This window comes from Ochotona princeps, chromosome X (assembly GCF_030435755.1).
Source record: "Ochotona princeps isolate mOchPri1 chromosome X, mOchPri1.hap1, whole genome shotgun sequence".
In the NCBI taxonomy this organism is placed as follows: domain Eukaryota; kingdom Metazoa; phylum Chordata; class Mammalia; order Lagomorpha; family Ochotonidae; genus Ochotona; species Ochotona princeps.
The window spans coordinates 106,093,757-106,106,063 of record NC_080865.1 but is presented as its reverse complement, the minus strand read 5'-3'; positions in this window follow the sequence as shown (position 1 = coordinate 106,106,063).

Here is a 12,307-nt window from a genome sequence, read left to right as displayed (position 1 = left end):
GGGCCAAAAGGGTTGGCCTCTGGCAAGAGGAAACATCAGGACTTCTGGTGACAGGGACCCCCGGCCCCCACCCTGGCACTGCCCCGAGTCACCCTTCCCCGCACCCTGGCCCCAGCGGCAGCTCCCCTTGCTCTTGCCTGATCGCGACTTGCAGTGCCTCAGTGGCATGCTGTGGGGCCCTGGGGCTGTGCAGGGCTGAAAGGAGCGGGAGGCTGAGCCATGCGCAGGACCGGCTGGGCTCCAGGTCAAGGCTTCGTGTGCAGGCTGCTTCCTGGGCCCTCCTTGGGGCACCTGGGGGTCCAGGGCAGGAGAGCAGGCAGTTCAGAGGGAGGGAGGGAGGGAAGACAGCGAGAGCATGGCGGAGGTCAGCAGGGGAGGAGAGGAGGGCGTGACCAAATGAGGGAAGGAGGCCAGAGGAGGGGCTGAGAGAAGAGGAGGGCAAGAGCGATGGGTGAAGGGGTGGGCCCACAGGAGAAAGCCACAGCAAGCACAGGTCCCTGGTGACACCAGCAGTACTCTGTCACCCTTCTCGGCTGCACCGTGTCCACCCCCAGCCCACGCAGCCCCTGTTTGGCCACGTCTCCTTGCTGGGTGCATCCCTGCTGGTGTTGGCCTGGAGCCGGACTAGTCTCAGCACACATGGTCCTTCCTTGTGCTGGGGAAACGCTAGGCTCAAGAAGGATGTATGCGAAGTGGAGCCTCCGCTTGCAGCTCCAGGACGCAGAGCCCCCCATGAGAGGTGAAAAGGCTCCTCCCTGCACAGCCAACACAGGGACGACACGAAGTGTGTGTCCCACTGATCTACATCCTAAGGGCCTGGCAGCTCATTGCTCTCCCGACGGGCAGCACACAGCAGCCTTTGTTCCCACATGTGGGGACGAAGTGGCAGCTACACGAATGAGCCATCCACACCCTCCCACCTGCTCAGCCACCTGCTCATGGGGCACATACTTACTGAGCGTCTAGTATGTGCCTAGCGCTGGCTGTCTTGTCTCTGAGCCACGGAGTGACAAAACAGAAATCACTCCCTCTCTGTCTAGCTGGGGGACAGGTGACGAGCAGAGTGACATGGCTAAAAGCCATGGTGCAGGCAGCAGGGAAGAAGCAACTACAGAGGAAGCAGCAGGCGGAGCTGAGGGAAGGCCCCTCCCAGGGGCACTGTGAATGCGAGCCAGCCGCCCAGCTGGTGGCGGTGGCAGCGGTGGGCATGGCATGAACCCCTCGGCGTTTCCTCAGTGTCCGAGACTTGGCCAGCCAAGAGCCAAAGCTAGAGGACTCTGTCCTCTGTATGCAGCCCACCACCAACCTCGCCTTCTCCCCTCCAGCCCCATCCATAACGAACAGCTGGAGGGCACAAATGGGTCTGCTTTGTCCCAGAGTGCATATCCACTGTCACAAACCCCCTATGTGGCTTCCCAGGCCACAAGTAGGCAGGAGAACTGGAGGAGACAGCAGCAGTGGTGTGTGTGTGTGTGTGTGCGTGTGTGTGTGTGTAGGGGGGTTTCTGGTCCCCTTCCTGCCCTTCCTGCCCTTCCCAGCTAGGTAGAGTGACAGCCAGTGACTGCCCGCGGTGCTGATGTTATGTTGGATGTGCAGCGCCACTGCCCTGCATGGTCCACAGCAGCGGTGCGAAGGCAACTGAAGCATTGTGCTCCCTTGGGACACTTGTATCTTCCTGGCCTTCCAGCCCAAGGGCGCCTGTGGGCTCCTGGGGGAGAAAGGGTGTACAGAGGGCTGGGCTGCTGGATAAGCCCTTGAGTGGTCTATGCAGCAACAGCATGGTCGCCCGTGGCCCCTGTTGTAATCCTCATGGCCGACCCATGAAGCAGAAAGCCGCGTTGCCTCCTAGCACTGTCCAGCTGCTTTGTTGCCTGTGGCCTGGCTAGCTGTGCCTCCCACACTGACTCCCCAGGTCACCCCTGACTGCAGCTACCTGTCTCACAATCAAATGGGCAGCCAGCCAGTGCTGAGCCCCCAGCAGGCATGCCCTTCTGCCTCACCTCTACCTGCCAGCCTCCTGCAAATTCTTCTAGCTGCAGTCTCTGTGGAATGCTCCCCAAAGGTTTCAGTTCCCAGCTCAGATTGCTGGTTGGTGAGCCTCTAATCCCACGACCCCTTTCTGTTGCCCTGTGGCCGACACTATGATGGTCTATGAGTGAGGTTTGCCCAGCTGCTGTGCGGTTAGTCCTGGCTGGAGACACAGGCTTGGGGGAAATGGGGCCAAGGGGGTCTGGCTTCTGGGAGGAGGAGAGTGCGAGGGCAGGGCAAGGTGGGGCTGCCTGGACGTCAGGCGCTGCACAGGGCATAAGGCAGGCAGGAGATGGCCACGAGTTCCAGCAGTGCCCATTTGCAGTAACTGCAAGCTGCTGAGAAACCAGGTGGCAGAGACTTTAAGCTAAGGTGATGGCCTCCGTCCGTGTGAACACAAACAGCAGTCCCCGCTATCAGTGGCTGGGACAGCCGTGGCCAGGCCTGCGAGTTCTGCCAGCTCTGAGAGGACAGGCAGCACACCGGTTTTGTGCCCTTTCCTCTCTCTGATCTGAATTGGCTTAATTGCATTAAGAACTCTACAGAGGGGCACTGGGAAGTTCCGGCATTTGCCGGCACTGTGGGCTGCTTAGAGTGGGACTTGGCCCACACCGCTGTGCACGTGTGTCTTGCAACAGGTCCACCATCTCCTGCCCTCTGCAGCCTTATTCTCTTCACCCCCACTGGGCCCAAACAGCACTCGTCCCTTTAGTGATTGGAAGCCCAGGAGTCTTCCTCCTCTCTGATAGACACCTTTGACTGAATTGTCTGTGCATTGACAGGCTCCTCTTTCTCATGTCCTTGCTCCAGAAGCCAAGTTCGGAGCTGCTGGCACCCACATGATTGCCAAGTGCCTAAGACCCTGCCAACCTATGTGAGTTCAAGGAGCAAGTCTCCCACCCTCCCATTTCAGAGAGGGCAAACTGAGCTTCACAAGTGCTCAACAATGCCAGACTCAGGCTGCTGCTTTTGCCCTGGCCGTGACCTCAGATGAGTCACAGCTACCCACATCCGGGCATCTGCTAACATCCCGGAGAAACATCCCCAGCCATCCAGCCTCATCTGCTAGATGGGACAAGTAGGGGATGCATTCCCACCGTCACGCCAAGCTCAGGGCTTATACACGTTAGAGCTCGCCCTGTTCTCCAGTCTGGAGAACAGGCACCATGGCTAGGCACCATGGCTAGGCACCAGCTGGGCAAGAGTTTATGAACCCATGCTAGTGATGGGGCACCTGCCACCAGGGGCTGCCACCTCCCTGCGCTGGATGGAGCCATAGATCCCAGAGTGTTCCCCCACACAACCAGATGCCTGAGGTGAATGGTCAGATCCTGCCACTCTTGGGGCTCCTGGCCAGTGCGTGTGCCAGAGGTGGGCCAAGGACACCACAGCACCAAGGCAAGCAGGAAGCAGCCTGCAGAGTCAGAGGGCAAAAGATGGAGGCCTCCATGCCTACTGGAGCGCATGCCCTGTTTTAGGGGCCCTCTCTTACAGAGCCAGCAAGCCAGGGCCTGCCTTCTGGAAGGACCTCCCACGTGAGGGAGACAGTAGTGATCAGCCTAGCCCCAGAGGTCGGGCGTCCTGCGCTTTGCCCAGGAGGGTGGCTGTACTACACACTTGCAGCCCTGGCAGGGTTTGGGAGCAGCTGGGGGCACAGCCACAGCCCCCCCCCATCCTCTCCTGGGTCATCCCTGCAGGTGGGGACTGTTTTCCCCCAGGGACACCCTGGAGCCCTTCACTGCTCATGTCTCCCTCCTGCCCGCCCCACCCCTTCCCCTCTGCTAGACGCACCTTGGCGACCACCCGACCACCCGGGAGGGGAAAGGAGGGTTCCAAGGACGAGGCATGCATGCAGCCTGGGAGGAGGGAGGGAGGAGCCAGGCAGAGAACAGCCTCATTAATATTTCAGAGGCACCATCACTGCAGCTCCTGGGCCCTCACAGCTCCGACACTTGTGCTGGTGGAGGGAGGAGGATGGGAAAAGAGGAAGAAACAAAACCCGAGAAAACAGATTTAAAGGGACAGGCGCCCCCTCCTGTCTCAGTGCTTGCTCCTGCCTCCCCCTGTTTCTGGTACAATCTGTGCGCACACCAAGTGGCTCTCAGTGGAACAGCTTTGGACAAGAACAATAACAGACAACAGCCAACCGCAGCCACGGTGCCCCCTCCCCACTCCCCTACTGCCACAGTACCCATCAGCCCCAAAGATCCGCCCCCAAGGCCTGGCTAGCAAGGCCAAGGGGATCCTGCCCTCCAGTGACGGGACCTACAGGAACACAGGTGCAATGCAGGTGCCTGCTAAGAAAGGTATAGTTAGGGAAGATTCTGGAAGCCAGAAAAACCCCAATGCACATTCCAAGAGAGTCTGGGACCAAAAACACGGAGCTGTTGTGGCCTCTGCTTTCTGATGGGTGAATTGATAGCTCATACCTCCAATCTTACCCGGAGCAGCTGATAGCAAACCTGGGTGGGTCCCTCTGCCTGCAGAATGCTAAGAATGCCAAGTCCCAGGTCCAGAGCTGCCTTGTGTGCAGGGTGGGGGCAGGCATTTGGCCTAGCTCTTTGGATGCCCATGTTCCCTGCCTGGGTTCAGTACTTGCCTCTGGCTCTTCGTCCCAGCTCCCTCCTACCAGGTACCCTGGGAGGCAGTGCTGATGACTCAAGTGCTTGGGCCCCTGCCGCCCATGGATGGAGTTCTTGGCTCCTGCCTTCAGCCTAGTCTAGCCCTGGCATTGCAGGCATTTGGGGAGTGAACCTGAGATGGGAGATGTGAAATCTCTCTCTCTTTCTCTCCCACTTTATTGCTCTCTGTGTCTATTTCTCTAATAGACACACATAAGTACTCCTTTTTCTCACACAAGGCCTCGATGAAGTGTCCAACAGCACAGCCTCTGTACGGGGCAGCATTGTGATTCCTTATACATCCAACAAGGCATAGGCACAGCGCTGGCAATCTCCCTCTGGACTCAGAGACATGCTCCAATGGGCTTGGGGTGCTTGGGGAGAGCAGCGAGGCAGGGCAGTAGCGTAGGAGTGCACCCACAGGCGGTCCCTGCAGGGCTGGGGCTCACAGACACACAGCAGCACACCAGGGCCGGGGGCTGAAGGTTGGACTGAGCTGCTCTGGGGGAAGAGGACACGCGCACTGCTGGTGAACAGTGCCGACGGATGCTTGACAATGCCACGTGCTCTGCTGCCAGTCTGCCATGATGCATTGAAGGCAGTGTGTGCATCACCATGCTTACAGAACAGCGAGGGACAGTGTGCTCAGGGTGATGGCGCCGGGCCTGAATGCTACCTCCGTGCCTCCCAAAGCTGCATTGGCTCAACAGATGCATTCATGCTTTTGAGGGACACAGAGGCACTGTGTCCCCACAGCAGATGGCTGGAACATGCGCAGAAGGCCTTAAGACAAGTGCATTGTTTTTACAAATGATGACTTTAAGGGACGCTAATAAGCACCCCCCCCCAGGTCGTGGCAGAGACTTTCCAGCTGTGATCCCACTTTCTCCATCACGTTGGTTTTCAGCTAGGCAGGAGTTCTGGCAGTTCGTGAGAGCATTCCCCCACACCCTTTCAGCTGCTAGGAGCACGTGATGCTGTTCTTGCCAATGGGATGGAAGCAAAAGCGATAGGCACAAGTTCAGGGTCTCGGCTGTAAAGGGGACAAGATGTTCCCCGCCCTTTTCCTTCCTCCTGCTGACTGCAATGCTGATGTGAAGATGAGAGCTGCTGGCATGATGGGGCGCCATCTTGTTGGCAGAATCCATTTATGTCACAGGAATCTAAAGCATTAAGAACCGGGCAGCCGCCAAGGCCAAGTGGACAGGACAGAAGGACCATCTTGACACGGGCTGCATAGCTCCCGTGCTCTGCAGGAAGATGTGCCGTCTGTGTGGCGCCCCACTGTGAAGCACAGAGAAGGTTAGGGGCTTGCTCGAGGCCACACAGCCAGCAAGTAGCAGTTGCCAAAACGAAGTCAAGTGGTTCAGCTTCAGAGGGTTCTGCACAGCTCCTTTGTCGAGTGACTGCCCAGCAAATCACGAAAAAGCACCAAATGTGATTAGAACCAATAAGCGCTCAACAAAGCAAGCAGACAGGAAATCCATCTGCAGAAGCTGGCTCGCAGAGGGCTGCTGCATGAGCTGAATCAGGTCCTTGAAGTGCCCCAGGCCTGCGCTGTGGGGCCTGGGAAAAGGTCCTCCTCCTTCCCGGCTGTACCGTGGGGGCAGCGACTTGGCCTGCAGCCCAAGCAGGTGTCCTAGCTCCCATCTTCTCTCTGCTGTGAGAGCCTCTCCAGGGAGTAGACAGGAGTGCTCCCTGTGCGCACGCCTTCACCCTGTCACAGCCCTCTTCGGCATCCTGTCCTGAAGCCCTGAGCTGTCTGCAAGAGTTAGTAGGGCAGCATGAGGCCCCACTGCCCAGTGCCAGGATGTCCCACTGGGCCAGAAGCTGCTTCCTCACTTGGAGGGTATCCCTATGCCTGCACCTGTATGCCAAGGCCTCGAGGGCTCATGGTGCGGGTGCTGAGGGTGGGAAGAGGAGCATTTGTCTCCTGCTCGAGAACTTGGAGAATCCAGAGTGGAGGAGCGGGCAGGAGCTCTGCACCTATGGGTAGGAGGCGTAGTGCCGCTAATTATCCAATTACAGGAGCTGTGCGGGGCCTGCAATGCAGCAGGAGCCTGAGCCAGCTTCATACCCCCACTCACTGGGACCGCGGGGCCTACCCCACAGCCTCATGGCACACATGTAAACAGGAAAACGGGCAAAGACCCAGGCTCCACAGCTCTGTGGTTGGCACTGCGGTGCCCACCCCTGGCAGCCTCCAATCCCAGAGCTGGCTCCATGAACCAGAAGCAGCCAGGGCCTAAATAGGTAATTAAGGAAATTACAAGCGGCTGGAGGCCGTGGGGGGCAGGGCCAGAGACGTGCTCTTTCCACCGCAATAGACAGTGACCTGATGTGGAGATGACTGTCAGGACACAAGTTTTGGGCTCAAGGAAGAAGCCCCTTGGTGGATCCCTGCTTCTGGGAGGACGGGCCTAGGGGCATTTACTAAGGTCAAGGTCAGGGGCTGGTAAAAGCACTGGGAGCTCCAGATAGGGAGTGCTGGGGATGCGCTACTCAGAGAGCTCGTTGGGACTGTCACCATATGGGGACTGTCAATACCCAGATCATGCGGGGCCTCTGACAGGGTGGGGTGGGGTGGCAGGACAAGGGTGTCGGATGGAACAGAAAGATGTGTTCAGACTCAAGGTGGGAGTCAAGCCTGCCCTTGTGCAACCCAGACACAAAGCAGTAGCACAACAGAGGCCGGCGCCCGTTCTGCAAATGTGGCCAACAGTGCCCGCCTGGGAGGCTGCAGCCACAGTGCCTGCCTCCTCGACAACCTGACCAGCTGCGACCATAGAATCCTATGGACGGATGGAGCTTTGTGCCACAAAACTTCCCTAGGGTTTAGCGTTCCCTGGAGGGAGTGTGAGTCCTTCCTGCGCCTAGCCAGAGGATGCTGCAGAGGTGGCAGGGATACAACTGGCTGGGGACCAAGACTCCCACACACCTAGGCCCTCTGGCCCACTTCCCCTGGCTCTGCCTTAACTTTACTTCCTTCAGGAAGAGCTTGGTGGCCCAGGATCCTGGATGGTGAGCCCTCCTCTGCCCAGGACACTCTTATTCTTGGCCCCTCTCCTGTCAGTCCCTGGGCAGAGGTTTCCAAGAGCAAAGGCCCACCTGCCATCCTGCTTCTCTGGGCAGTGGAGTCAAGTGCCAGGAAGGCAAGACAAGGCTGAACTCCAGCTCTGTGCCCCTCCCTGTCTCCTTGCATAAGGCTCTTCTCTCTGCAGACAGGAACTGGGGGAACTTCCCAGGCCATGACTGCTCCTCCCAGGTCCATGGCTCCAAATAAAAAAGGGACGTGTGTGACAAGGCAGGTGCTGAGAGGGTCCCTCCTTCACATGTGCACACAGGAGCCATCCCTGGGCTCAGAGCAGTGTGCAGAGGCCCAGATGGGGAGGGTGCGTTGGCGCGTTGGAGCGTTGGAACCATGCCAGGAGCAGCAAAATCCCCAGGGGTGTTGGGGGCCCTTTCTCGTGCACCTTCCTTTGTGGCAAGCGGAATAAGTGACTTCCACAAGAGGACTGCAGGATGAATCCTGCCTGGTGGAGGTGGCCGCCCGCTGCGGTGGACATGGGCAGCTTTGCTTTGCTGCTTCCTATCAGGAGAGTCTGTGTCCTTGGCTGCTAGCTGCCCAGCCTCAGCTGTGAGCCTCTCTTCACCGTCAAGCCTTGCCAGCCACCTGTGCTCCCCCTCGCCACTGGCCATGGGATGCACCTGCTCCTCCCCCAAGCCTGATTCCAGGGGAGAGGGGGGCTGTACAGAACAGTTCAGAGGGACCTGGCTCCTCTTGCTCGATGTTGAGGGCAACTAAGGTGTTGAGGGACAGCAAGCAAGAGAATCCCAAGCTGCTCACTGGAGCACACAGCTGGACGGACTCTGGGAGGCCATAGGAGCTAGTCAGGAGCAAGCGGCTTGATGCCAGCCAGCAATCTGGGCATGGCACACGGGCCCGTTTGTGCATGCAGGGTCAATGCTACTGATTCCTGTGTGTGTACATGTTAGAGCTACAATGCCCTCCGTGCAGACGCAAAGCACCGAGACACATGGAAAATGCAGCTGCGTACAGTTCTCTGCTCTCAATAAAGGACATGGTAAGCTTAGAAGCAATGGAAGAAATCACAAACACAAAGCTCGAAAAAGGATAAATTATGTGCAGCAGGGATGTAGGTTATGCTTTTTCCAACCCATAAGACAAACACCATGATCTCACTAAAAAAAAAATAACAAATAAAAATTCCAATTTATAAACACATGGGAAAATACAGCTCCTTAACAGCAACTAAAGAGAGCCACACCTGGGCTTGATTCTGGGCCAGCCAGGCACTCTGCTTGGGGTGCAGCCTGGCTGACTATACTGCCAGAAATAGCCAAATAATTAAGCGAATTACAATCTCTGGAGAGAATACTATTCAGCCATTAAAAATTGTAATTACTGAGGACCGCCCTGATGCATCCTGGGAACTTGATAACTAACTGTCAAGTAAGGGAATGATCATAGTTCAGACTCATTACTTTTGCAATAAGCACTTACGGCTTTCATAATCTTAAAAAAACTAAACTATATCCTTTTTGGAAAAAACGTCCATTTCAGAAGGGATTATATTAATAAATAAAATGCTTATGTAAAATAAAAAATAGATTGCACAATCGAATCCATGGAATAATTACAATGATATGAAAATAAATAGACTATGCAAAGAGAAGGGAGCAGAAATAAGTGCAAAAAACTGTCAGTGTCAATGTCTTTGTCTCCCCCGGGTTTCAGGAGTGTTCCACAAAGAGTATACATATGAAGAACATTATTTTTAAATAGGAAGAAATAAAGCTCATTTAAACATAACAAAACAAACTCTGCCTTGCCCATCTGTGCTAAGCCACCTGGGTCCCTCCCACTGCTGCCACTGCTGCCACTGCCCCAGGCCTGCTTCTTCCTCCCTGCAGGTGTGAGCATGCGGGGCCTTGCGAGGACCAAGTGCTGGCCACATCAGGTTTTGGGCCCAAGCTGAGCATGCCATTGTCTGCTGTGCTGACCCTCACTGGCAAAGGCCCCGAGTCTTTCTCTGCCCAAGGCACCCACAATTGTACCACCCACTCCCTTTTATGGTGCCTTGGCGGATGCTCTTGGGGATGGCTTTGGGGTCTGTGGGACAAAGAAAATGGAATCCATCTGCATAGCTGGGTGGCTACTAGGGGGTTCAGAGTAGGGCCGTAAGGCTGGGTTGGGGACTGAGATGGGGTGGGGAGAGCAGGCAGTGGGGCTGCAGATTCCTTGACGCTGAGAAAAGCACGTTTGCTGCATGAGGGCAGAGCCCCTAATGGTATCACACCAACGGCGTGTGGCCACTCTAACAAGTGACCCACCTGAGGGCCCTCGCATGATTGCTCAATTGGCCAGTCCTGCCCTTGCGAATGCCAGCATTCCATATGGGTGTCCATTCAGGTACTGCTTGTTCCACTTCCCATCCAGCTCCCTGCCTGTGGCCTGGGAAAGCAATATAGGATGGCCCAAAGCCTTGGGACCCTGCACTCACAGGGAGACCCAGAAGAAGCTCCTGGCTCCTGACTTCAGATCAGCTCAGCTCTGGCTGTTGCAGTCATTTGTGGAGTGAACCAGCAGATGGAAGATCTTTCTCTCTGTCTCTCCTTCTCTCTGTAAATCCACTTTTCTAATAAAAATAAATACTTTTTAAAAAATAAGTTACTCGGGCCTGGCGCGATAGCGTAATGGTTAAAAGTCCACGCCTTACACGCGCCGGGATCCCATATGGGCGCCGGTTCTAATCCCAGCAGCCCCACTTCCCATACAGCTCCCTGCTTGTAGGCTGTGAAAGCAGCAGAGGACGGCCCAAAGCCTTGGGAACCTGCACCCACATGGAGACCCGGAAGAGCTCCTGGCTCCTGGCTTCGGATCGGCGCGCTCCAGCCGTTGTGGCCACTTGGGGACTGAATCATCGGATGGAAAATCTTCCTCTCTGTCTCTCCTCCTCTCTGTATATCCGCCTTTCCAATAAAAATAAATAAATCTTTAAAAAAATAAGTTACTCCAGACCAGCCCGGCACCTTTTGGCCCCAGCTCAGACTAGAGCCTGGTGCAGCCAGGGATACTTCTCCAAATGCCAGCGAGTTCAGAGGTGTTGTAAGCCAGTCTATGGCCATATGCTATGGGGGCAATTTGTGGGTCAGCTTTTGGCTTCATGTGAGGCACTGAAACTGCATTCAGTGACAGAACATTCTGGAAAGATAGACATGGTCTTTTACCTGCACCATCTGACATGGTTACCACCAACAGAAATGACTCGTGAGTACTTGAAATGTGGCCAGTGCACCTGAGGAACGCAACCTGTAATTAGATTTAAATCTAATGAAATGATTGCCATGCCTTGGAGCCACCTCATGGGACAGAGCAAGGTGAGGACCTCTCTCATTAGGGGTCTCTCCCAGGGCATGCCCAGCACCTGCTCTGTGCTCTTCTCATAGCACCTACCAGCTGCCGTTGCCTCGTTCTTCCTACCTACGCCCTGGGGCTCTGCTTCAGGCTCAGCTGTGTGACTCTGGGTGCGTTTCCTCTGCAACCTTGGGCAGGCAGTCTAACGTGGCTCAGTTCTCCCCAGGTCTGCGGGCCTCCTCCCCTCAGCCCCTTCTGCTTAAGCCTATCTCAGGCTCACTGCCAGCACTGCCCACCCAACAGAAGGTGCCCAGGCAGGGGAGGGCTTCCAGCCAGGCACCACTTGGCCTGGCTTCTGCTGGCTTTGCAGAGGGCAGGTGAAGAGCTTGGAGACTACAGGGGACAGAAGAAACCGTGAATGCGGTCGTAGAGACGGAGCCACATGCTGGGCCCAGCCCACAGGTGTTTAGATTAGAGCCTCTGTCTGCTTTGGGGGGCTGCATGCACCTGTCCCTTTCACAAAGCAAGCCTGCTCTTGCTTGAGAGCTCTGTCAAATTCTTCCATTCAGACCAATGGGCACATGGGGGTAGGCAAAGAGGTCACAAGAGTTTTCCCAGAAGCCCTGGCTTCAGGCCACCAGCTCTAGAAGTTCTCTACACCCTCAGCTCACATGCATGACTTCCACTCCGCTAAGCGCCCCACACATTTCCAGAGGCAGCAGAGATACAGTCAGAGCCCAACAGCCAGGCTTCCTGTCCTGGTTTTACCACCTGCTGGCTGTATGGCCTTTGGTAAATGACCCAAAATCTCGAGTCTCAGTTGCACCATCTGCAAAATGGGTCTATTACCAACACAGGCTTCATTTTCAATGGAGCAATGGAATAGTGCCTGGCACAAGATGACTGCTAGCAACTGCTGGTGAAGGTAACAGCCCTCAGTGAAATACACTCATTCCTCATTAAAAGGGGGCGCCAGTGTGGTGGTGCATTAGATCTTGACATCTCATATCAGATCTGGTGTGAGTCCTGGATGCTCTGCTTTCAATCCAACATTACTGCTAATGTTCTGGGAAAGCATCAGAACATGGCCTCTGCCACCATGTCTGAGACCTGGGTGAGACTTTAGGTTCCCAGCCCCAGCCCAAGTCCCAAAAGTTGTGGCCATTTCAAAACATAATTCCACCCCTTTGCCTTGCCTCTCTCTCTCTCTCTCTCTCTCTCTCTCTCTCTCTCTCACACACACACACACACACAATTTCAAATAAATCAGTCTTTGCAA